Raw genomic sequence first — 25,527 nt, 5'->3', positions numbered from 1 at the left:
TTCGTGCTCACCTTTCCCAATCACTGTTTCAGAACGTTTACCACCTTGCGTGCAACATTAAGAGGCATCTGGCAGCAGAAATCTCATCATCCTGTACTTGACTTTCACAAGCAGCTAATGCCCAAACTCCAGGAAGAGAGCGGCTGAAACTTCACTTTGGTACGCTGACAATCTGACACAAAATTGTTGTGGAAACCATCTCCGTGCTTGGAGACAAGGGAAGGCCACATCCTCAGCGGGTGTAAATCAGCATAGCTCCATCAGTTTATTACCAGCTGAGGATCTGGCCCTAAACACGAGCACTTCTATCCTATCGGTGATCATGACAACTATGACAGCTGGAATAAGAGTGGTCTATCTTGGGGTTTTGTGCCTTCCCCTTTATCTTTCCTCATAATATAAGGACAAAGGGGCATCCAATGAAACTGACAGACATGATGTAGAAAACTGATCAAAACTGATGCTTTAAAACACACACAAAATGCACACAACCTGTGGGGCTCTCTGCCCCGTGATATCATCAAGGGCAAGTGCTTCACAGAATTTAGATTGGAGCTGGGTAATAAGAATATTCATAGAGAACATGGAATTGCCTTCCCAGATCAGACCTGAGGGCCATCAATCCCTTGTCCTGACTCCAACAGCGGCCAACACCAGATGCTTCAGTGGACAGCGCAAGAAACCCCAAAGTAGCCAGGTGTAGAATAGTCTGCCTCTGACAAAGGCCCCATCCTAATCCCGGACAGCCTTAAGCCTTGGAGCATGAGGTTTTTTCCTCTCTTCCAAAACTCTATTAACAGTAACTATGATAACTCTGGATACTCTTGCGATTCATATAAACAATCCCGCTTTGAATCTTGGTAAATTATTGGCATCTACGACGTCCTGAAGCAATGAGTTCCACGGTCTAATTGTAATTCAGAGTATTATAAAATAAAACAAACATGTATAAGGGGTGTAAACCTTCATGCTTCAGGGCAAAAGCCAAGCACTAACTGCTTTGAGGTTAGAAAGATACTTTTTTTACAGGCAGGTTATTCCACAATTGTTCATAAATAGGTCTCTGGCAACTTCCTCTGAACGTTAAATGCAGGGCTTTGGAGCTGGAGCGCGGAGCTGGAGCGTGGAGCAGCTCCGGAGCAGTGGAGCCACAGGTTTTTGCCTGGAGCTGGAGTGGAGCCGGAGCACAGCTCCAAAGCCCTGGTTAAATGGCCTGTGATACGTCAGACTAGATGATCCAATGGTTGTTTCTGATGTGGCAATTCCTATCTAACACTATTGCCAAGGGAGAAGGGACACAGGCAGCTGCCTCAGTATGACAGAGATGGGACAGAGTGTTTTGACTCTTCTGGGCAGCATTGGGAGCCACGACAGCCAGCATAAATTAGAGGGGCCACAGGGCTGCTCTAACTTATGCCAGGGGAATGGACAGACCTTCAACTGAGCCCAGAATTTAGGAGGCACAAAGATGCCACAAAGTCACCTTTCTCCCTCCCACGCCCTGGGCTGTGCCCGCTGAACTGGATCGTTCAGAATGGGAGCCAAGGTACTAGGCAATGGAGAATCTGGAGTCATAGCTAGAGACTTAGGAGCTTATGAAATTCTAAACTCTTCAGCAAGTATCTTCTGCTTTGTGCTATTCCCTGGGATCCGGACAAGCAGGCAGTGTGCGTTTTGAGGGGTTCACTCCTTCTGCAGATGCATGGATCTGGAGTTGCAGAAGTGCTGAGCACTCAGCAGCTCCCATTAGAACTCTTATGGACAGATTTTCAGAAGCACTCAGCACCTAACCTGCACCCATCGTACTCAGCAGCCGGGGAAATCCAGCCCCGAATGTGGGGTTTGAAAAAAAAAAACTGGCTTTTAAGGTATGTTCCATGAGGAGTCCCAATCTCTGATCCAAAGGGCATCCTCAGTGGAGGTACATACTGCTAAATAAAAGCAGAAGAGAAAAGGGGGAGGAGGGAACCATCTGTCAAAATTCTTCTTTCGCCAGCATCCCGGAACATAAAAGGAAAAACCCTTGTCCCTTTGTCCCCTTACTCGCCCTCTACAGATGCACATGCAAAATCTAATTAAAATTTAGCAGAAGAGGGGAAAAATTGACACGGGTTTTTTAGCTTAAAAAAAAAAAAAAAAAAAGCAGAGAGAGAGAGAGGCTCTTTAACAAAGGCCATAATATTAATGGGGCTGATTCGTCAGCCGCTACCTGATAATATAGAGGCGAGAGAGCTTTATTAACGTTGGAAGCCTGGGCTCTTTGTTAATTACAGGATTTGCTAATGATTTGGAATATTGGCCGGTTCTGGGGGATGTTGATGAATAGAGACCTCGCCAAGATTTATTCCTAATTATCTCATTTGTCTCCCTCCATTACTTTTTATGGCTGAAATTTATGGAGCTATTACTGGGGACCTCGCTGCGGCTGTGAGATGATTTGGGAGAAGAGCGATGTTTAATAATAATAACAATAATAATAATAATAAAAAAGCCTGATTAATAGGAAACTGATTACCTGGCCATGGATGGAGGGGTCTTTGCCAGGTGACTGTCCCCCCTGTCCCGGCCTCAATGACTCAGGGTTGTCTTTAAGCTGAAGCCATGTCCTTGCCAAGAAGCCAGAGGGACGGCTGGGGCTGCTGAAAGAGCTGTCTGGAAATTTCTTCTGGCACCTGTAAGAGTCCCCCTCCTTGTCCCTCTGGCAAACTCGTTGCAGAGGAGACAGCAGAAATCTTTCATGTTTTGCCTCTCCGCCCAAAATCCTTTGCATCCCCCTTTTCTCACCTCCCCCACCATTCCTCTCACTTGCAGGCTTGAGGCTCTTGCTCCACTTCTCCAGTTGGAACTGCTGGACAGCAGGAACCCACGTTGGGTGGGGTGATGCAGGACCTAGTCCAATCCCTAGTGAGGTCAGTGGGGACTGAATCGGGCTCTCTGGAAACCTCATCTGGTGTAAATCAGCTTAGCTCCACAGATTGCGTTGAAGTCCATGGGGCAATATCCATTTACAGCAGCTAAGGATTTCACCTGTAGTATCATTCCCCAGGTGTCTAATTACCATCAAGGTGCTGGTAATAATACTAATAACAACTAGCGCTTATCTAACACTTTTCAGCACTAGAGTACAAAGTGCTTTCCCAAAGACATTAGGATCATTATACCCATTTTATAGATGGGGACACTGAGGCACGGGTGGGAGAGGGAAAATGACACGCAAGATCATCCAGCCCGCCAGAGCTAGGCATTGAACCCAGATCTCTGGACGCTCAGTCCAGTGTTCTACCTGGGAGGCCATGCAGCCTCCTGGTAAGGGGGGGGGTGTTGATTTCCTGACCCCAGATTCCTGATATGGGTCAAGCGGCAGTGGGAGCTACTACAGCCAGTGTAAATTAGAGAGGCCCCAGAGCTGCTCTGAAGGATACAAAAGGTTAATACTGCATAGCAGGGGGCAGTATCCACTGACTCCTGTCCCATAAATAGGACTGTGTGTTGTTAATGCAGAAAGGAGTTGAGACACTCCAGTTTCCTTTTCTGCTTTTCCACTGTTACTGCGTTTTTGGCACTCTGCTCTGATGGTGAAAACAGACTCGTCAGTTTCACAGGTTGCATCAGGGAGCTTCATTACCATCTCCCTGGCACCACACCAAATATGGGGACCAGTCTTCATGGTTGGGCTCTGTTAACTCCCTTGTCTAATCCCTTTCCCTGTGATTATGGAAAACGGCAGATCACTGGCCCCCTCTGTGTAGTAACTGCTATTGTTGTCTATAAAGGTGTGTCTAGGCTGGGAGATGGGTAGCTGCAAAGTTCAAAGGTCATCTTGGAGGGCTCCCAGGGGAGCAGAGTTGCATGCTGCACCTAGAAGTAGGCTGTGGCTTATGTGCCATTAGGTAAAGTATAAAAATCAAGGAACTTTGTTTCATACATGCTGTCCTTGGGTCAATATAGAGAGGCTCCCAAACCCTGCCTCTAGCTTCATAACTCAGAAGACTAGCAAGGTTTGCAAGCAGGACTTGGCTAAAGTGGTTTTGGTTGGTTGGTTGTTGGTTATTTTTTGGTAGAAACTTCAGAAAAAGAGTTGGGCTGTTTTCTAAGTTTCCTGCAAAAATGTTTTAGAACAGCAGAAAATGGGTTGGTGTTGGTTGGTTGGTTTGTTGGGTATTTTTGAGGGGAGAGGGTGGTTTGTTTGTTTGTTTGTTTCTGGCATTTGCTTGGTTGAAAAACAAGTGAAAATGTTGTTTAGATTGACAAGCCATGTTTCATTTAAAAAACAAGCCCAACCCCAGACTGTTTGTTGAAAAGGTTTAGACCTATTCCTGCTTTTGAATAAACCGGGGACTGCTTTGTTTTCAGCACAAATCCAGGTGGCATTAGTTGGTATTCATTTTGGGGTCTTGCCTTTGTTCAAAGCAAATGGTACACCTGGCAGAACTGAAGGGCTGTTGCCTTGGAGTGAACTGAAAGCATCAAATATGAGACGGCTGTGATGTAAATTATGTAGCCGCTGATGGACGTAGTTAATGATCTATTTCTTATACCCTGTCACCATGGTTTTGGGATGGGTGTAAGTAAGGGAGGAAGACTGTTTTTTTGTGAGCAAGGCACTAGACTGACACTTACACTCAGGTCAACATTTTCAAAAATAGCTTCTGATTTTTGGTGTCTAAGATGCTTATACCATGGGATGGCCTTTCTGGGGTGCTGAGCCTTGTTATGGGTGCTGAGCCCCCCTGAAAATCAGGCCCCACAGCCCCGATCCTGGGCGTTAGACCCCTCAATACCATTGAGGATCTGGGCCAAGGTGTCCTGGGTTGGGCACCCAGAATCAGAGGCCACTTTTGGAAACAGTGGCCAGAATGTTTGTGACGCAGTTTCCCTGTTTGTACTGTGGGGCTCACCCTCCTCCCGCACCTCACCGGGGGCCCCTAAGGCTTAACTCATTAATGTCTGTGATCGTGAAACGAAATACGCTGCATTAAACACACTACAAGCTGTGCTTAGCCTTACCCAGAACTGCCCCGCTGCACCTTCCCTGCCCTCTGCTGAAGAGTTGCCCCTCAGAAGGGATTCTTAATGGGTCCCATTGTGTATCTGCATCGGTGCCATAGTCCGAACGAAACTAGATCAATGTAATGGTCTGTGTGCTGCAAACTTTGGACAGGGTCAGCTAGAGCATCCAGGAAAGGATGGGCCATTTCTAGTCCCAATGGGGACTAACCCCAGCAAACCTTTTCTCCAAATTAACAGCAAGAAGCTGAGAGCAACCCAGACACGCGGAGGGGAGCTAAGACACACAGAGGGAGGCAGAAACGGAACCCGCTGCCCTTTAATTATAATTCAAGGCAGTTATTTTTCCTCTGCTGCACTGGGGACTAATTCCTTCCCAAAGTCTCCCAGTAAATATTTTCCCAGTGCTATCAAATTTGCTACACAAAGGAGAGCCAGGGCTGCAGCTTATCTCAGTGAGTATTATTCCCCTATCTTCCACTGTGTAAACCTACTCGCCTGCCGATAAGAGGCCTCGCACAAAAGATCAAAGAAAGCAAGACTCTTATGGGGGGGGGGGTCTTTTTTTTTTTTTTTTTTTTAGTGTTAATATAAATTTGCAGTCACAGAAAGAGCTGCTTTTCATACCAATCACCCAGATTAAAATAATTACCCCAGGCCAGTTTCATTAGCAAAATCTCTATCAGCTGGCATGCTGGGGAACCCCAAGTTACAGGCATGGCTTAGAGGGACCCTGCTTCACAGCACCTTAATTGTCCCAGCCATCTTTGTCCTCCCTTGATGGGGAGGGATGGCTCAAGACCTGGAAGGGAGGGGCTTAGCAGGCTAAGTAAGAGCGGGGCAGTACACAGTTTCTCTTGTACTCCTGGTTCAAATTCCAGTGTAACCTGCACGAAGGATGGATTCAGGAAGATATTTAATCATGGGAGATTTTCTGTTGCAGTCAATGGGAGTTAGGTGCCTGAATACCCTTTGAGGATCTATGCCCATGTGCTTAAAAACTAGGTGGGTGGTTAAATGACTTAGGATCCAAGACAGTATAGGTCTATGTCCCCCTCTAGTGGCTGATCCAGATACGAGTCTACTATTGTTACCTGTGAGAGGAGTTATTCTTTTAGCTCAGGTAGTGGAGGCTCATGCTGAAGATCCTAGGTTCAAAGCCTCCAGCCACCCAGGGATGGGCATTGATGGGGAAATATGGTCCCGCTCTGCCCCAGGAGTTGTCTCTTAGCTGCAGGCTCCGCTGGCATGAGAGGCTATGAATGGAGATACCCTGCAGATAGTTCTATGCAGGAAAACAAACAGCTCCCTGGCGCCACGTAATGCTGCAGGCTTTGTCTGTGTGCCCAGGTAAGGGCAAGGAGAGGGATGGAGCAATAACACATCCACCAAGCTGCTGGCATTGATTTTCCTCCCTCTCTTCCTGCTGGGTCCACTCACCAAATGCTGGTGCCAAGACTGGAGTCACGAGACACAGGGAGAGGGAGCGATACAGGGGAAGGAACTACATGCAGGAAAGGACGAGGGAATTGATCTTCGTCTCCTGTGCGCTAGTGCTAGGGGGCCTGCTTCCAGACTCCAAGGGACAGAGTCTGCTGGCTCGCACGCCACTTTTCTCCTGGCAAACCTCCCCTGACTTCAGTGCAGATGCTTTTGATTTACACAAGGAGAATCATGCACCAGGTGTAATACTGTGGCATCCACACATATGCCAGACCCTCAGCTGGTGTAAAGCCGTGTAGCTGACCTGGCTGGGGGTGTGGGTTAAAGCTCATGTGCCAGCTGGACTTGGGCTGGTAACCTGCCCGCTATCCAGTGTGGGTGCAGGCTCAGTCACTTGAGTGCTGACAGTCCTCCAGTGTCTTCCCAGTTCCCACAGTTCACCCCAGAAGGACAGAGAGGGTCACTCGCAAAGAATCCTAGAAAAGCTCAACTTATTGCAACACACAGAACCATGGGATGTGCCCCCAGAAGTCCTAGCGATACACATGGGGGAGACAGCACCGGTGTGGACGCAGTTACTCCAGGGGGGCTTTGCAGTGTGGCTGCTCACACCCAGGCTAAGCGAACCCGGTGACCGATCACCCAAGTTAACTCAAGCACTGAAGACGGACCCTCAGTAAGTTCTTCACCCCCACTCCTGCTCCTATACGCTGTGGCAAATTGCCAGCACTACCTTGATGGGTCTCGCACTTTCTCTTCTTGCGGAGGGTTCAGGGCACCATTTCTTGCCCTTGAACTGGGGTATTAACTGCCCCACTAGTGTCCTAGAAGAGGGGAGTGGAGAGGGAGGGACCCGGGCCCGCCCTCTACTCCGGGTCCCAGTCCAGGGCCCTAAGGATAGCGGTAAACCGTTTGAACTAGTGGTTCCTTCCGCTGGGCTACTTCCCTCTCCTGCCCTTCAGCTTGTGGGGCTTCCTGCCCTCCCTCTGCACAAACCAAATGTCCCTTTACCTAGGATCTTGGTCGTCTTAGTGCCCCACAGCACTTCTCCAGACTCTCCTCTGCTTCCCTCCAAACTGCTCTCTGCTCCAGCACCAATCCACTCTGCTTCAACTCCTCCAAACTGCTCTCTGCTCCAGCACCAATCCACTCTGCTTCTACTCCTTCCCTTGTCTGATTGAAGCAGGAGGGTTTTATCAGGTGACCGGCTTCAGGGGCTTTAATTAATCTACAGCAAACTTTCTTCCCTCTACAGGGAATAAGGCTCCCTTCGAACCCTCTCCTGCTGCCCTCTGGCCATGCTGTATCACAATTCACCTACTCATGCATATAAAACGAATCACACACAGACAAACAAACAACAGCAAACAAAACTCCTACTGCCCGATTCTCATCCACATGCAGTCCATTTGACGCCAGTACAGATGGGACTTAAAGTGAGCGTAGTTGACATCCAGCTTAAGGCCGCTTTTTTTTTTTTAAACACTTCATTTTTTTAAATGAGAATCAGGCCTCTCAAAACTAATCACATGCTTTCTCTTCTCCGTGCTGCGAAAAAAGATAGAGTGATTGTCATTGTTCTTTCTAGTTAGAAATTGTGGGCTCAGATCTGACGCTGGTGCCGTGCCCAGACAGGGACGTACATAGAAAGATAGTTCTGAATTCACACCCTAGTTATGAATTCACATCCTCATACCATGGGAAGTAATGCTAGAATTCATATTCCCAGTGTCCGAGTGCACCTGCAGTGCTCCCCCCGGCACAGGTTCCTATGCTAAAATCCCCTCACCCCCTCACACCTACAAACAGGCCAGACCCCCACTCCTTCTACCTCTAGCTCCCCCATCTTCCCCCAGCAATGTCGGCCAGAATCTCCGTTGGTACAAACAGTTCCACAGAGAGATGCTGATTTGCAGCCAGATCTCAAGAAAATCTTTCCATCCTAGCCATGGCCTGTCTGCACAGATGGCAAAACCTAAATGTTATGATAAGGTATTTCTCCCAAATTTCCATCTTAATAGAATTTTGTGCCTGTAATTACCCTACCAGCTTGAAAAAGTGCCGGAATCCCAATTAGGAATCTGACAACATAATTAGCCCTAATTGGAAAGATTTGTCAAATGTGAACAATTTTTCTCAGCTCCTTTCCCCCCACCCCCAGTGAAAAATCTGAATTATTTTCTCCCCCCGCCCCCACTTCTTTCTTCAGAAACAGGGAGCTGCATTCCCCCAGCTGCACCATATACCAGAGCTACATTCTTTCAGGTCCTCATGAAAGCCAAACCCCGCAGCAGGTGTTAAGCCATTTTTATATTTCCTGGGAAACTGTGCTTAAAAAAGAGACAGCGAGAAAGAGACTTTCAAAACCACTGCCTTGGGGTTTTGACTTTGCTTAGGTATCAAGGACAGGAGCTGCAGAACCAGGGGCGGGTTGAGAAAATGGAATCCACTTACGGAAAGGTTATTGGAGCAGGGGTTTTAAGCAGTCAGACGTGGAAGAGGCAAAAACGAGTCTGAAACTCATCTGCTCCATATTGGGGAGATTGGCATGTATTCTACCAGCCAGGATCCATTTGGGGCACTAAAGGGTAACCGATCAGCTAGAAAAATACCATTGCTATGACATGTTAGGCACATATCTGGGGATCAGCAGCAGGGTGGCTGTAAATTCAGCGAGTGATGCAGCTTTTCTGTATCACATAACATTTACACAGTAGCGGGCATCCAGTCTGAAAAAATCATAAAATCCCAAAAAGGGCCATAACTCATAGAAACATCGTTTAATTTTGACCAAAATTGGCAGAAAGCTTCTAAACACAATTGATAATGCACCTATGTACTCAAAATAGTGCTGGTTTGGAAACTTTGGGAACTATTTCGCCCCAGCTTATATTTTAAGCGTTTTCCTGTACTTTTTGCAATTGGTTAAAGCAAAAGTCTGTCGTCACACGGCATCTTGCCATTATTTATAGTATGAACTGCTTTGAGAGAAGTTTTGCTCTCTGCTATTTTTAGAAAGTTATGCAGATAAAAAGACCCTTACCCACCTAATTATAAAACATTTTTGATGTTTTCCGCTTGATGAGAGATTTAAGTCTAAAGCACACATGGTACAACTGTAATTATCTTCTTACTACCTCTGAATACAATGACAGTACATGTAAACTACTTCTATAACAGCAGTGACTCTTAGGAGAATGTCTTGTTATTCACATGATATATTCATACAAAATATAGCAATGTACTTTTATGTAACCCCTACCTATAATTATGAGCTACTGAATGTCTAATGCAACACCACTTTGAGCTATATTTACTCACAAAAATAGTCAGTAATTTGCAGATCGTTGAAACGTTTCCAGTCCCCCTCAGAATCTGTCTGACGTATTCAATATGCGCTTGCTACACTCGTCACTGTCACAGTTGCGTGCATGGAAGCCCTTCCTTGCATATTTATATCTCCTTCTTGCACAGGTGCTCTCACTGCTACACTGCAGAAACGGGAGGATGGCTGCAGGAGCAGGTGCCAGCACTGTCACTGTAGGAACAAGATGTCCTGTGCTAGCTATCACGCATCCCTAGTTGACGGAGGACACTTGAAGAAACTGAACTGTTGCGTGATTCCATCTGTATGACTGATAATTTGCACCTTTCAGGTGCTGCCTGACGGAGGCTATTCTTGGTGGCAGTTTCTCACTCATTTTGTTCTTAGCAAACAACTCGTAGTGCACGTTATCCAGAGATGCTTGCTGCTTAGGTACTAGTGATCCATAGGCTGCTGACTCTGAAAAAGCTGCAGTGGGCTTGGACGGCAGTTACCTACCTTCAAATTTTGCTAGCGATATTGAGCAAGGATTACTTGCTTCAGCTGTTGCTTGTTAATTCTCTAGTTTGGTCAGTTCTGTCCATTCCATGAATTCAAAGTAATGGTCCTAATTTATAAAGCTATCAATGGGCAGAGACACAGCTACCTCCTAGCCTGTCAGATCATCTCTGAAGGGTGACCATGCCTGAGAGTTTCTGCTCTTTGCCCTCAAAGCTGTTCAGACTGTATGTAATGGGAGCAGGCTTATAAATGACCATATGCAGTTAGGTTATTGACACAGCACAGCTGATATGTTGTGCTTTTTCTTGGCACAGGATGAAATCACTTTTCTTTTGCACAAAGCTAGAGCAGAATTCACCTAGTATGTATCCAACTCGCCTTCCCCTGAGCTGACCAACACACAGCTCCAAAACCCAATAAGCCCAGCATTAGTTGACTTTTACTTTGGGTCTGCAACATGGTGCTGCTCTGAGCAAGACCTGGAATGCAAACTGGTGTCAGAGAAGCACAAAGCCTGGACTTGGGTACCATTGGTGGTGCAATTTGGGGTCATGGACAGAGGACTCCTGAGATATAGCTCCCTTCTCCTCCCAGCAAATGACCTGTGCTTAATTTTAAAGTGCTCTAAAATGCGAATGCAGAACCAGATTGGCTTGAGAATTGGTATGCTAGATGCAGACCCAAAATACTGTCCGAGTATGGTTTTGGGGTCAGTTAGTGAATAGAGCCTCCCCTTCCCCTTGACCGTGAGAGCTCCAGCAGCATTTTAGTTAGAGATACAGAGAGCACTGAGGCAGCAGGCATGCAGTACTGAGCGGGGGAGTTAACTGAGTGAGTGAGCTCAGTTCATGCCACAGACACACAACCCAGCATTCAAGGCAGCCAAAAGTGGACACACACAGTCTACAGTATAGGCACACAGAGCCAGATCCACAAAGGGCAGGTGGAGCCTAAATCCTAGGTTTCGGCACCACTGTGATCCACAAAACCCCTGCTCGGCTGCCGCCTGACCCTGGATGCACCTCAATTCACTTGGTGCTTGGTTTTTGCTCTAAAAGTTCCCTCCGTGTGTATGTGTCTGCCTCTGAGCACATACCCTGCTGCCATACTCTGGGCACCAGCTGCCCATATCATGCCTGAGCCCCAGCCCAATTCTCAAACCAGGGGCCAACAGATATCGCCCTGCCTGTCGTCCCTGCAGGACTGGAGCTGGGAGGCACGCTCAGCATCCGCCAAACTCCACACAAGCCGGGAGACAGCCTCCCTTGTAGCAGTTAGGTTGAGGTGCACACCCAGGATAGGGGAGAACCTGAGGCAGTTTCCTCCCTCTACCCAATGCACAGAGGGGATTGGGAAAGGGATCTGCCACCTCCCAGATGAGTGGGGAACGAGCTTTCCCTCATAACCTTTAGCCCCAGTGGTTAGGGGCCTCACATGGGCTGTAGTAGATGATGGTTTAATCCCTACACACACAAACATCCTATAAGAAGGGAGATGAATAGGGATCTGCCGTCTCTCAAGTGAGTGCCTTGATGTGGGGCTGCTCGTCATCTCTTGTTGAAACAGTTCCACTTTAATTAACTCTTAACTGGGCCACAGACGGCCTGAGAATAGCGCTATCGTCCAGTGGTTTGGGTACTCTGGGGGAGCGTCTGATTCAAAGCCCCTGCTGCTTGATGAAAAGGAATTTGTACAGCAGCCACCTACCTCTCAAGTGGTGGTCCCAATGGCTGGGCTATAAGGTATTTTGACATGGGCCTCCCCCTTGGTCTTTCCTCTTGAAGCTGTTCCACTTTAATTAACCATTAACTGAGCCAAAGCTAGGTGCAGCTATGAGAAGCCCTCTAGCTCAAGGGATGGGGGTTTCCCTAGGATGTTGAAGACCCTGGTTCAACTCTTCCCTCTGCCTAGGCTGGGACAGGCTTTTGAAGCGGGAGCTCCTTTCCTCTTGCAGCTGTTCCACTTTAATTAACTATGAATTGGGCCAAACCAAGGCCTACCACCAAGCAGCTCTCTGTAGCACAGAGGTTAGCGTTGGTTCCTGGGATGCTGCTGTTCCTGGTTCAGTTCCTCCCTCTGCCTGGGGAGGGACAGGCCTTTGAGGTGGGACTGCCCTCAACCTTTCCTCTTGGAGCTGCTTCCACTTTAATGAACTATGAATTTCGCCAAAGCAAGCTCCTCTAAAGAGATGCCTTCTCTGGTGTAGAGGTTTGGGCCCTCCCCTGGGATGCTGAGGGCCCTGGTTCAATCCCTGTCACAGGCAAGGGGTTTACAACATGTATCGGCTGCCTCTGGGGCCTTTTACTTAAATATTTGTTGCGGGGCACGGCCTTAAAAAAGCAAGTCACTCTTTTGTCCCCCGCGGCTAGGCTACCCGCCCAGGCTGTGGGAGACCCCAGGCCCAACCCCTCCTCTGCAAGGGGTTGTGCCAAGGCTCTCCCACCTCCCAGGAGACCACCCGCCTCCCGCCTACACCTCCCAGCCCCACCCCCCCACCTGGCCCCCCAGCCACCGCCCCTCCCGCCTCCCAGGCCCACCCCCCACCCCTCCCGCCCTCGCCCCCACCCACCACACTTGTGAAGTGAGCGATCTCTGTTCAAACCCCCTTCTCTTTCCAGAAAAGACAAGGGCCTTCCGCAAGCGAAAGGGGACCTAAACAGGAACCTCCCACTTCTCTCCTGGGAGGTGGGACAGCCTTCTCCAAATCCTTTTAAATAGTCACAGGAAGGATTTGAACCAGAATCCTCCACCTCCTAAGCAAGCAACCTAACCACTGGACTATAGAGTGACCCTAGACCCTGGCCCGGCCCAGTTCGTACTTAATTAAAATGGAGACAGCTCCAAGAGGAAAGATGGTCACAGCTCAAACCCTTTCTCCGCAGGAAGCAGGATCAGGATTTGAACCAAGGTCTCTAACACCACAGGTGGGCACCCAAACCACCAGGCTATAGCAGGCTTCTTACAAGGCACCTTTGACTTGGATCATTTAAAATTAATTAAAGTGGAACGGCTTCAAGAGCAGAGGCGGTTGCTGCCCAAACCCCTTCCCAATCCAAGGGGGCGGGGGGGTCTGAGCCAGCACCCACGGCACGTACCCTAACCACCAGGCTGCACAAGGGCTGCTGCGCTCGAGCCTTGCTTTGGCCCAAGTAGTTCGTTCAAGTGGAACAGCAGCAAGACTTAAAATAGACTGCTTCAAACACCAGGGTGGGAAGCTTAGAACCAGGATCTCCAGCACCACAGGCAAGGGCCCTGGCCACCAGGCTATACAGGGCTGCTTACAACTTGCCTTTCATTTGGACCATTTCATAGTTCCTTAAAGTGGAACTGCACCAAGAAGAAAGGCACTAGCTGCTCCTAGCCCGGCTCAACCGGAGGCAAGGGGAGTCAAACCAGCATCACCAGCACCCCACACGAGGCTTGTAACCGCCAGCCTACAAAGGACTTTGTCTGGGCTGCTCTTCTTTTGGACCAATTAATAGTTGATTAAAGTGGAACAGCATCAGGCAGAAAGAAAAGCACAAATCCTCTCTTTTGACCCTGCTGAGGGTCCTAACCACCAGGCTACGGCAGGGCTACGGACAGAGCCGCTCTGCTTTGGCCCAATTAATAGCTTTTCAAAGTGGAACAGCAGCCAGAGGAAAGAGCCCTCTTCAAATGCCTGCTCCTCTACAGGCAGAGAAAAGAATTGAACCAGGTTCTTCACCAGCCCAGACCAAACCCTAACCTGGGAGCTACACAGGGCTTCCTACTGTCACTTGCTGCTCTGCCCCAAGTAATAGTTCATTAAAGTGGAACAGCTTCAAGAGAAAAGACTGGTGGTACCCCACAGCAGAATAACTTAGACACCAGCAGTCAGGACACTCACTATGGGGACAGGAGCTCACTGCTCAAATCCCTTTTCATTAAGCGGAAGCGGGGAGTGAGCCAGACTCCCCAGCAGCCTGGGGGAGTCCCCAGAACAATGGGCTACACTGGGAATCTTGCAACCTCTCTGGCCCAGTTAGTGGCCCTAACTCAGGCTTAGGGGGGGTCCTGTTGTCGTCCCAATGCTATAGCAACACCGATCTCACCACACCTTGGTCCTTTTGTCAGTCTAGGCCTCAGGGGAGCTGAAACTGGGACTACTTGGTCCCTATAACAGCAAACAGCACCGTGACTGTAAGGAAGCTGAGAGTGGGCATGACTCAGGCATATAGCCCTGAGACCAAAGCAGAGGGGTTCCTCAATTCATACCACCGGCGCAGTGCTAAAATCTGGAGAGCATGCATACTTTGTGAATGCCACAAGCATTTAGCTCAGGGTGAGCAACGCAGAACAGACACCATCAGGGCAGGCCCCTCACCTCACCCCCAAGACTAGGCTGGGGAGTTGAGAACAATCAGTCTCAATGCATGCCCTAGCCACAGAGCCCCGAGACTGGGGGGGGTGAGTGTCCAAATAGGCGTGTGAGAGACATTCTGGAGCTCCCCTTCCACTACACTCCTGCTGCTGGGAGAGGGGGTGGGGGAAGATGAATGCTAAACCCCTTCGCTGCCCACTTTTCAGCTACCTCTTTTTCCCCCGTGTGACTAGGATGACCAGATGTCCCGATTTTGGGGGCTTTTTTCTTATATAGGCGCCTCTTACTCCCTCCCCCCACCCCCCCCGTCCTGATATTTTACACTTGCTACCTGGTCACCCTACATGCGACTGAGCAGGGAGTGCTCAGCTTCCTGATGGTGATCCACTTTAATTAATTACCAGTTGGGCCAGGAAAAGGCTCAGAATTGCTCTATAAGCTAATGGTCTGGGTACTGATCATGTCCTCTTCAGGCTGTTCCATGTTAATTAGGCCAAAAGAAGAGTTACTTGTAAGAAGTGCTGTGTAGCCTGGTGGTTAGGACAACAACAGGACGCCTACGCTGGGCCACTATTTGGGCCACAGAGGCTGCAAGACAATGGGCTATAGAGGAGGTGCCTCGTTACACCTGTTGTTAACAGGCAGAGGGAGACACTGAAGCAGGATCTCCGACCCTTGCAGTCAGCAAGCTTACTATCAGCTTATAGAGCAATTCTGAGCCCAGCAGCAGGAGTGTAGTGGAAGGGGAGCTCCAGAATGTCTCTCACACGCCTATTTGGACACTCACCCCCCCCAGTCTCGGGGCTCTGTGGCTAGGGCATGCATTGAGACTGATTGTTCTCAACTCCCCAGCCTAGTCTTGGGGGTGAGGTGAGGGGCCTGCCCTGATGGTGTCTGTTCTGCGTTGCTCACCCTGAGCTAAATGCTTGTGGCATTCACAAAGTATGCATGCTCTCCAGATTTTAGCACTGCGCCGGTGGTATGAATTGAGGAACCCCTCTGCTTTGGTCTCAGGGCTATATGCCTGAGTCATGCCCACTCTCAGCTTCCTTACAGTCACGGTGCTGTTTGCTGTTATAGGGACCAAGTAGTCCCAGTTTCAGCTCCCCTGAGGCCTAGACTGACAAAAGGACCAAGGTGTGGTGAGATCGGTGTTGCTATAGCATTGGGACGACAACAGGACCCCCCCTAAGCCTGAGTTAGGGCCACTAACTGGGCCAGAGAGGTTGCAAGATTCCCAGTGTAGCCCATTGTTCTGGGGACTCCCCCAGGCTGCTGGGGAGTCTGGCTCACTCCCCGCTTCCGCTTAATGAAAAGGGATTTGAGCAGTGAGCTCCTGTCCCCATAGTGAGTGTCCTGACTGCTGGTGTCTAAGTTATTCTGCTGTGGGGTACCACCAGTCTTTTCTCTTGAAGCTGTTCCACTTTAATGAACTATTACTTGGGGCAGAGCAGCAAGTGACAGTAGGAAGCCCTGTGTAGCTCCCAGGTTAGGGTTTGGTCTGGGCTGGTGAAGAACCTGGTTCAATTCTTTTCTCTGCCTGTAGAGGAGCAGGCATTTGAAGAGGGCTCTTTCCTCTGGCTGCTGTTCCACTTTGAAAAGCTATTAATTGGGCCAAAGCAGAGCGGCTCTGTCCGTAGCCCTGCCGTAGCCTGGTGGTTAGGACCCTCAGCAGGGTCAAAAGAGAGGATTTGTGCTTTTCTTTCTGCCTGATGCTGTTCCACTTTAATCAACTATTAATTGGTCCAAAAGAAGAGCAGCCCAGACAAAGTCCTTTGTAGGCTGGCGGTTACAAGCCTCGTGTGGGGTGCTGGTGATGCTGGTTTGACTCCCCTTGCCTCCGGTTGAGCCGGGCTAGGAGCAGCTAGTGCCTTTCTTCTTGGTGCAGTTCCACTTTAAGGAACTATGAAATGGTCCAAATGAAAGGCAAGTTGTAAGCAGCCCTGTATAGCCTGGTGGCCAGGGCCCTTGCCTGTGGTGCTGGAGATCCTGGTTCTAAGCTTCCCACCCTGGTGTTTGAAGCAGTCTATTTTAAGTCTTGCTGCTGTTCCACTTGAACGAACTACTTGGGCCAAAGCAAGGCTCGAGCGCAGCAGCCCTTGTGCAGCCTGGTGGTTAGGGTACGTGCCGTGGGTGCTGGCTCAGACCCCCCCGCCCCCTTGGATTGGGAAGGGGTTTGGGCAGCAACCGCCTCTGCTCTTGAAGCCGTTCCACTTTAATTAATTTTAAATGATCCAAGTCAAAGGTGCCTTGTAAGAAGCCTGCTATAGCCTGGTGGTTTGGGTGCCCACCTGTGGTGTTAGAGACCTTGGTTCAAATCCTGATCCTGCTTCCTGCGGAGAAAGGGTTTGAGCTGTGACCATCTTTCCTCTTGGAGCTGTCTCCATTTTAATTAAGTACGAACTGGGCCGGGCCAGGGTCTAGGGTCACTCTATAGTCCAGTGGTTAGGTTGCTTGCTTAGGAGGTGGAGGATTCTGGTTCAAATCCTTCCTGTGACTATTTAAAAGGATTTGGAGAAGGCTGTCCCACCTCCCAGGAGAGAAGTGGGAGGTTCCTGTTTAGGTCCCCTTTCGCTTGCGGAAGGCCCTTGTCTTTCTGGAAAGAGAAGGGGGTTTGAACAGAGATCGCTCAGATCGCTTGCAGAGGAAGTACTTCCAGATTCCCAGTGTGGTTTCACACCATCACGAGGCACCACTGACATGATTTTTGCAGCCAGGCAGATCCAGGAAAAATATCAAGAACAACATCAGGAGCTGAATATGGCCTTTATCGATCTGACCAAAGCCTTCGACTCTGTCAACCATGAGGCTCTGTGGAAAATCATGTCAAAGTTTGGCTGCCCAAGCAAATTTATCACCATTGTAAGACTCCTCCATGACCAGATGACTGCCTCCACCCTGTGCAGTGGCTCTGTCTCTGAGCCCTTTGTCATCTGAACCGGTGTAAAACAAGGCTGTGTACCGGCACCCACCCTTTTCTCCATTTTCTTAGCAGCTATGGAAACGCTAACCCGAGACCGTCTACCCCAGGGCATCGGCATCCAATATCAGACTGACAGCAACCTCTTCAACCTTTCTCGTCTCCGTGCCAGAACTAACGTAATATCGGAAACAATAACCAAACTCTAGTACACAGATGATTGTGCTGTAGTTGCACACTTAAAGGTGAATCTACAAACAGCCTTTAGCTGCTTCTCTGAAGCTTACAAAAACCTAGGACTAACTCTGAACATCGGCAAGACAAAAGATCTCCACTAGCCAGCTCCTGGTCAATCATCAGACCCAGCAAGGAAGATCTACATTGACAGAGAAGAACTGGAAAATGTAGAATACTCTGCCTATCTTGGCAGTCTTCTCTCACAGAGGGCAGACACAGACGTCGAGATTCAGCACAGAATTCGCTGTGCCAGCCTTGCCTTTGGCAGACTGTCTCGCCAAGTCTTCAACAATCACAACATCAGAACACATACTAGACTTTTAGTTTAGTTGATAAGGTGGTGCTAACCCCAACTCTTCTCTTTGGACGTGAGACTTGGGTGAGCTATAAAACCAGGAATGCCATAACCAGCGCTTTCTTTGGAAGATCCTCAACATAAAGTGGGAGGGTCGCCGCACTAATGTCAGTGTCCTCACAGAGGCCAACATCTTCAGTGTTGAGGGCCTGATTATCCAGCACCAGCTGAGGTGGAGCGGGCACTGTGTGTGCATGCCTGATGTACGCCCACCAAGACAACTGCTGTACGCCCAACTCACCAAAGGAGAAAGGAAAGGGGAGGCCAAAAGACACCCTCAAGATAAACATCAAGAGATGTGGCATCAACACCACACACTGGGAGACAGCAGCCCAGGATAGGGGTAACTGGCGAAGACTTGTCAGAGAGGGAACGTCCACCTTTGAGGAAAATTGCCTTGCCCTGGTCGCAGAAAAACACCAGAAAAGAAAGGACAGATAACTGTCACGCAGCAATCATGGCCCAACCCTGTCTTCCAGCCCAACCACCTGTAATGTCTGCCAACGAGCCTGTGGCTCAAGGATCGGACTCCTCAGTCACCAAAGGACCCATGAAAAATAAAACCTGTGAAAGAGATCATCCTCGACCAATCGCCGACAACTTTTGGCCATCACAACATCCCCTGGCAAGCAGTTCCACTGGTTGACTGCATTGTGTGAAGAAAATACTTCCTTTTGTTTGTTTTAAACCTGCTGCCTATTAATTTCATTGGGTGACTCCTGGTTCTTGTGTTATGTGAAGGGGTAAATAATCCTTATTTCACTTTCTTGACTACTGCTGCAGATGGAGCAGCTGTTTTCAGGAAAACTATACACAGTGACTCCAAGATCTCTTTCTTGAGTGGCAACAGGTAATTTACACCCCATCATTTTGTATGGATCGTTGGGATTACGTTTTCCAATGTGCATTACTTTGCATTTATCAACATTGAATTTCATCTACCATTTTGTTGCCCAGTCCCCCTCTTTTGTGAGATCCCTTTGTAACATTTCACAGTCAGCTTTGGACTTAACTATCTTGAGTAATTTTGTATCGTCTGCAAACTTTGCCACCTCACTGCTTACCCCTTTTTCCAGATCATTTATGAATATGTTGAATAGCACTGATCCCAGTGCAAATCCTTGGGGGAACCCCCTATTTACCTCTTTCCACTGTGAAAAGTGACCATTGATTCCTATCTATGAGAGGACCTTCCCTCTTATCCCATGACTGCTTACTTTGCCTAAGAGCCTGTGGTGAGGGACCTTGTCAAAGGCTTTCTGAAAGTCCAAGTACATTATATCCACTGAATCACTGTTGTCCATATGTTTGCAACCCCCTCAAAGAATTCTAATACACTGGTGAGGCATGATTTTCCTTTACAAAACCCATGTTGGCTCTTCCCCAACGTACTGAATTCATCTACGTGTCTGATAATTCTGTTCTTTACTACAGTTGCAACCAGTTTGCCTGGTACTGAAGTTGGGCTTCCTGGCCTTTAATTGCCAGGATCAGCTCTGGAGCCTTTTTTCAAAATCAGCATTACATTAGCTATCTGCCAGTCATCTGGTACAGAGGCTGATTTAAGCAGTAGGTTACATACTACAGTTAGTCGTGTTGCGATTTCATATTTGAATTCCTTCACAACTCTTGGGTGAATGCCATCTGATCCTGGGCACTTCTTACTCTTTAATTTATCATTTTGTTCCAAAACCTCTTCTACTGACACTTCAACCTGGGACAGTTCCTCAGATTTGACCTAAAAAGAATGGCTCAGGGGTGGGAGTCTCCCTCACATCCTCGGCAGTGAAAACCGATGCAAAGAATTCATTTAGTTTCTCCGCTACTGTTTTTTCTTCCTTGAGTGCTCCTTTAGCACCTCGATCGTCCACTGGCCCCACTGATTGTTTGGCAGGCTTCCTGCTTCTGGTGCACTTAAAAAAAAATTCCCATTTGTTTCTGTCTTTTGCTAGTTGCTCTTCAAATTCTTTTTCAGCCTGCCTAATTATACTTCACACTTGACTTGCCAGAGTCTGTGTTCCTTTCTATTTTCCTCAGTAGGATTTGACTTCCAATCTTTACAAAGTGTCTTTTTGTCTCTGACTGTGTCTTTTGGCTCCTGGGGCTCTTGTAGCTCAACCATTGACAGATTTTTCTCCAGCCAAGACAGTGTGTTGCTCTTTTGGGTCTTTCTTAGAGATCCATCCAAGTTGAAGAGGGAAAATGGGACAGGTGCCAGCTCATATTTCATCAGATCCTGGATATCAACAAGTCTGGTCAATAACTGTCAGCTTGCTGGATATCTGGCGGACGGTAATTATTGCTTGTGTTGTCTGTGTCTTCTTTTGTTCGACTGGTTTGTTGAGATTACCAAATGATTTCAAATTGTGCCTTTTTATGGGGTAAAAGAGGTCTAGCTCCCCCCTTTGTAACCTACTGGTTACAAACGGCTTTATTTCTTGTGTGCCAATCTCTCCGATCATGCGCAAACTTTCTGCAGTTTCAGGTGGGGGCATAGTAGATGTTGCTGTCGGTTGTATGGGTTTATTCCAGGGTCAGTGCTCAAAGGATTTGTCATTCTTACAGTCATGGCTTTTATAATATCTTGGACAGCAGTTTCAGCGGCAGCCATGCGATTTGTGGTAGCTTCTTGGTGGAGCTAAAGGCTGCATTCCACACATTTGTTTGTCATAGCAGCTACCGCTGCTGTAAAATGTGCAGTCAGATAATACTGGGTCAGAGCCTTATCCTTTGTGCAAAGATCCTGACGCGTCCCACAGTCCTTGCTGAGAGATTGCTTGATGGTAATGTCGTGCCATACACCAGAGAGCTTCTCCCGCCGGTGTAACTTACATTGCTCATGGGGGTGGCTTTTCCCCCAGAGTAAGCGCTAGTGTGTACAAGCCCTAAAACACCAGCACAATTCAGCATAGGCACGTGTCAATACATGTGCACAATCTAACACACCAGCACAGGGCCACAAGCTAACCTAGCAGCATATGGGCACAATTCAGCATAAGCACTTAGGCACACATCAGTACACAAACACACAGGCATCGGGACACATCAAAACAAGGTAACAGCTGTTTAGCACAGACACACACCTCCACAATCTTAACATACCAACACAGGGGCAAACCCCAACGTGTGGGCCTATACACCCACAAAAAGCCAACATGTGTGCATATCATGCCAACACATGCAAAATCCACCCCATATATGTACACACCAACACATGAGCAAAACACCACCACTGAGAAACACAGGCGCAAAACCAACAAAAGGGAAAAAAAAAAACCCCACAATGCACAGACATATGCACACAGTGGCACACAATGCTCTACCCCAGCGGTTTTCAACCTCTTTTCATTTGCAGACCCGAAACAATTTCGAATGCAGGTGCAGACCCGCGTGGAAATCTTAGACATAGTCTGCAGGGAGTCCACGGACCACAGGTTGAAAACCAAACTGTTCTGGGGTAACGACAACCCTGCGCGGACCCCTTAGACATAGTCTGCGGATCCCAGGTGGAAAACCACTGCTCTATCAAACAGCACATGCAGAGATGTACAGATCAACTTATGGTGTCATGCGTACTGATGAAAATATTAAGAGCCAGATCCTCAGCTGGGGTAAATTGGCATAGCTTTGTGGACTCTGATGGAGCTCTGCTGATTTCCGCCAGCTGAGAATCTGGCACCAGCCGTGCAACGTATGCTGGTATAAATGCACCCAGGCAACACCAGTCGCATGCTTCAGGTGTAACATTCCTATGCAGCAACAAACTCAGAGGATCACTTAATACTGTCTGTGTACTTACGCAGGGCTCTCCGACCTTGCATTAGCTCTAACACCGTACAGGCCAGTGTACACAGGATGATTAAAAGGCACACCCATGTGAGTGCCACATGCAACTACACATATTGTGCGAAAGAGTGCAGCTAGCACACGCATATCTTGATGTGAGCACCCCTCCCCCATGCAAACACACACCCCAGCACGCACATCTGGCTGTAAGCACGCTCCTGCTCTTGCAATGCTGAGAAGCAAACACGCAAGCTACAATGCCCCATGTGGCTTAGACCTCAGAGACTTACCATTTAAGAAAACGCATTAATGCACCAGCAGCAGAAAGAGGATTCAGGGTCAACAGTTTGGCTGAAAGAGGGAGAGAGGGCAGCTGGGTGAGAGGGAGCAAGAAAGAAGGGGATGAGGAAGAGAGGGAAATCAACACTGAAATAAAGGGAAGAAGCAGGATGAAAAGAGAGGCTGGAAGGAAGAGAAAGGCGTATTTAAGACGAAAGGAGTGGACAAGTCAGAAATAGAAGGAGAAACAGTGTAAAGAGAGAGGGAGAGAATTATGCTCTGACTATAGTGGAGGTGGGGTTGCACTGGTGTAAATATAACCAGTGCAAACCCACCCGTGTTGCTGGAATCCCCATCACTGGAGGATTTTAAGAACACGGACAAACATCTGTCAGGGATGGCCTAGGTTTACTTAATCCTGCCTTGGCATGGGAAGCTGGACTAGATGATGCCTTGAGGTCCCTTCCAGCCCTACATTGCTAGGATTCTCTGACAATCCTGGTGCATGACAGGACTTTCCACGCTGGCCCAAGCCTCATTTGCCACTGCTACAGTGTGTCTACATTAGGGGTTTGCATTACTGTAGCGACATCAGTGCAAGTTCCCCTTCTCTGGACAAGCCCCAGAACACAATGTGCACCGGATAAAAGGGTTCAACCAACCTGAATCACGGCTGAAAAACTGCAACTCCTGTGTTTTTTCACACCTGGAAACTCGGCGGGATGCCCACTCTGGGCTAACGCCTCCAAACGAGACTGAATGCAGATGTGCACCATGAGCCAGCTGGGAGTCTGCAACGGAACGGGAATAAAAAACGAATCAGAAAAACGAGGCAGGGTGAGGCAGCCGTGTCACTCGAAAATGACTTGGCTGAGTTGCATGGAACTTTTTTAGAAAAACTCCCCTTCCATGACTAAGCACTAGACAGTTGAAAGCAAAAGGGTATTTTTCGAGGGGAAGGTCAGAAGCAGAATCAATAGCAGGGCCTGGTACACTGTAAATACAGGCCGTGTGCGTTTGCGACTCCCTGCTAGCAGAGTTGCAGTGAGCTGCACAAAAGGCGCTGCTTTTACTCCATGCGATCACGAGCCCAGTTCCCCAGCTGGAGGCGCTACAACAGATTACAAACCCCTGCCCCAGCTACGGACCTGGCCTGGCAATTTAAAGGGAGCAATCATCGAACCGGGTAAACATCCCCTGGGGTGTGCGGGGAAAGCTGAATATTCCAGCCTGGCACAGAGGGGGTTAAGGCAGGAGTGATAGGGCGCATCACTGGCTTCTTGCGGGAGTATTAAATTGCCTGCCATGGGGCACAGCTATGCAGCCCAGCACAGAAAGCGTTAGCACTCAGAGAAGGTCTGTATGGCTATGGCACAGTGCCATTTAACAGCTCGTCATGGGGAGTGAAAACTGCCCAGCATTAGATGGGCAAGAACAGTCAACAGCCTGGGATACATGGGATTAATCAGCCATTTCCTGGAAGAGCTCAAGAGCAGAGACTGGCACAGACGGTATTGAGCCACTGGGCACAAGAAGGGTTGAATGATCTGGTGCCCACTAGTTCATTCGTAAGCTTTCCAGACCGGGGATTCCTTTGCTTTGCTGAATACGAATAATTAATCATCATGAATGAACACTTTGCGCTTAGATCCAGAACACCTTTCACCCTAGGGTCTCATTAAACATCACCCATTCCTGCCCCTGCCTATCTTTTGATGGGGGGGTTACCCTTTGCGACCCCCTCCCAAAAGCCTCCACACCTGGAGCCCACACATCCACAGCCCCTGTGTGCAGAATGAGCAGCCACTCTCTCCTGGGGCAGCAGGCCTTTCTGAAGGGGGATTTACCAGCTCTGTTGTTCCCATCTCCTCTCTATTCAAGAGGCTCTTTAGTTAAAAGAGACAAGGGGAGGCGGGGGGGCTGGTTTTCCTAATTAACAATTAGTGCAGAGTGTGCTGCTAATTATGTGGTTCCATGTAATTAAGAAGCTAATTAGTGCGGTGTCAATTAAGATTTAATTAGTACCCTTGTCAAAAAAAACTTGAAAGAGCAGTTTATATGCAAGTACTTCAATATTTCAGTGGTCGTGATCTCTCTGGCAATCTGCTTGCCAGCCCCAGTCTGAGCACGCAAAGAGCTCTTTGCAGATTATTGATATTGTCCTTTAAAACACTGCTGCTTATGTCTCTGTAATAGACACTTTCACTGATTCCGCGGGAAGTTCTTTTGGAGATGGCTGATCTCTGGGGGCTTCCCTTGACGGCGGTTTTTCCCCACGGCAGGTGGAATTAGCAGGCTGATTTTGACACTCGTCATCAGCCCAGTAAGATCTCGGCTTGCTGAATTTAGATCCAGGGGAGGTGAGGGTGACCAGACACTGCCTGGCCAAGATGACACATTGGCTACTCGCCAAGGGCAGTACTTAATTGGCATAACCCAGAGCACAGCTGCCCAGGGATGCTAGCACCCAGCCAAAGGATGTCATGGGCAATTTAGTAACACGGAAAGGAGGGAAAGAAGGTTGTCCAAACTTTACCCAGAAAAGGGCCATGTTGGCAACTTGCCAGGAGAACAAGTGGGTTCCACATAAATCAGCATAAAGTAGATCATAGCTGCCCGGAGATGTTAGCACCCAAGAGAAGTAAGTCACAGGTCCGGCACGTGCAAGAGAGGATTTCCATGCATCGATGGAGCTTCCTTGGTCTTATAAGTGCCAGGTGATGGTCCAACTTGATCTAAGCAGTACCCAGGGTCTATCGTGAACTGTTCTGTCTTGGTCTAATTGCAGCCCTCAGTCCTGGAGCACTGCAAGCTACAACTCTGCACGCCTTTGCAGAATCGCATGGGGGAGGTCTGTGAGCCACGGTCAGGCTATCAGTCAGTCTCAGGTACTTATCTGACCCTCATCAGCACAGTATCTGAGCATCTCACTCTTTTCATTGTATTTAACCTCACAATCCCTGTGTGGTAGGGCAGTGCTACTATCCCCGTTGTACAGATGGGAAACTGAGGCAAAGAGATGTGAAATCAGTGGGGGTGAGGCACCTAAAAGCCTTTGAGGATCTGGGCCTAAGGGAGTTGCCCGAGGTCATGCAGACAGTCTGTGGTGTATCTGGAAATTAAACCCAGGCCTCTTCAATCTTAACCTAGTGCCCGTTACTGGACCACTCAGTCTGCTATGGGGGGTGTTTGTAGTTTTCCCTACAGGCACTCTTGAATGATTTTCTGAGCTATTGCACACTGGACGCCACATTTCAGCACTGGGTGGGGCATAAAACCACGGTACTCACTCATAAGACGGGGAACGCTGGCTTCCGTCTCCAAAGCGCAGG

At 48.6% G+C, this 25,527-nt stretch overlaps 2 long non-coding RNA genes across 2 annotated transcripts in view; both read right to left on the bottom strand.

The window, feature by feature from the left end:
• The window catches only part of LOC141975523 (uncharacterized), a 44,625-nt gene extending 34,814 nt beyond the window's left edge, over positions 1–9,811 (bottom strand). The window contains exon 1 of the long non-coding RNA XR_012635946.1: positions 9,772–9,811. This is a non-coding gene — a long non-coding RNA (uncharacterized LOC141975523). The remainder of the gene's footprint in view (positions 1–9,771) is intronic.
• Positions 9,812–20,470: 10,659 nt separating this feature from the next.
• LOC141975657 (uncharacterized) lies at positions 20,471–22,970 on the bottom strand. Its single transcript, XR_012635979.1, has 3 exons — positions 22,858–22,970; positions 22,207–22,267; positions 20,471–21,015 (listed from the first exon to the last, which is right to left on the bottom strand). It is a non-coding gene; the product is annotated as an uncharacterized LOC141975657 (long non-coding RNA).
• Positions 22,971–25,527: the final 2,557 nt, after the last annotated feature.

This window comes from Natator depressus, chromosome 21 (genome assembly GCF_965152275.1).
Source record: "Natator depressus isolate rNatDep1 chromosome 21, rNatDep2.hap1, whole genome shotgun sequence".
Classification (NCBI taxonomy): domain Eukaryota; kingdom Metazoa; phylum Chordata; order Testudines; family Cheloniidae; genus Natator; species Natator depressus.
The sequence above is the reverse complement of the archived record's forward strand: the minus strand, read 5'-3'. Positions and strand labels throughout refer to the sequence as shown.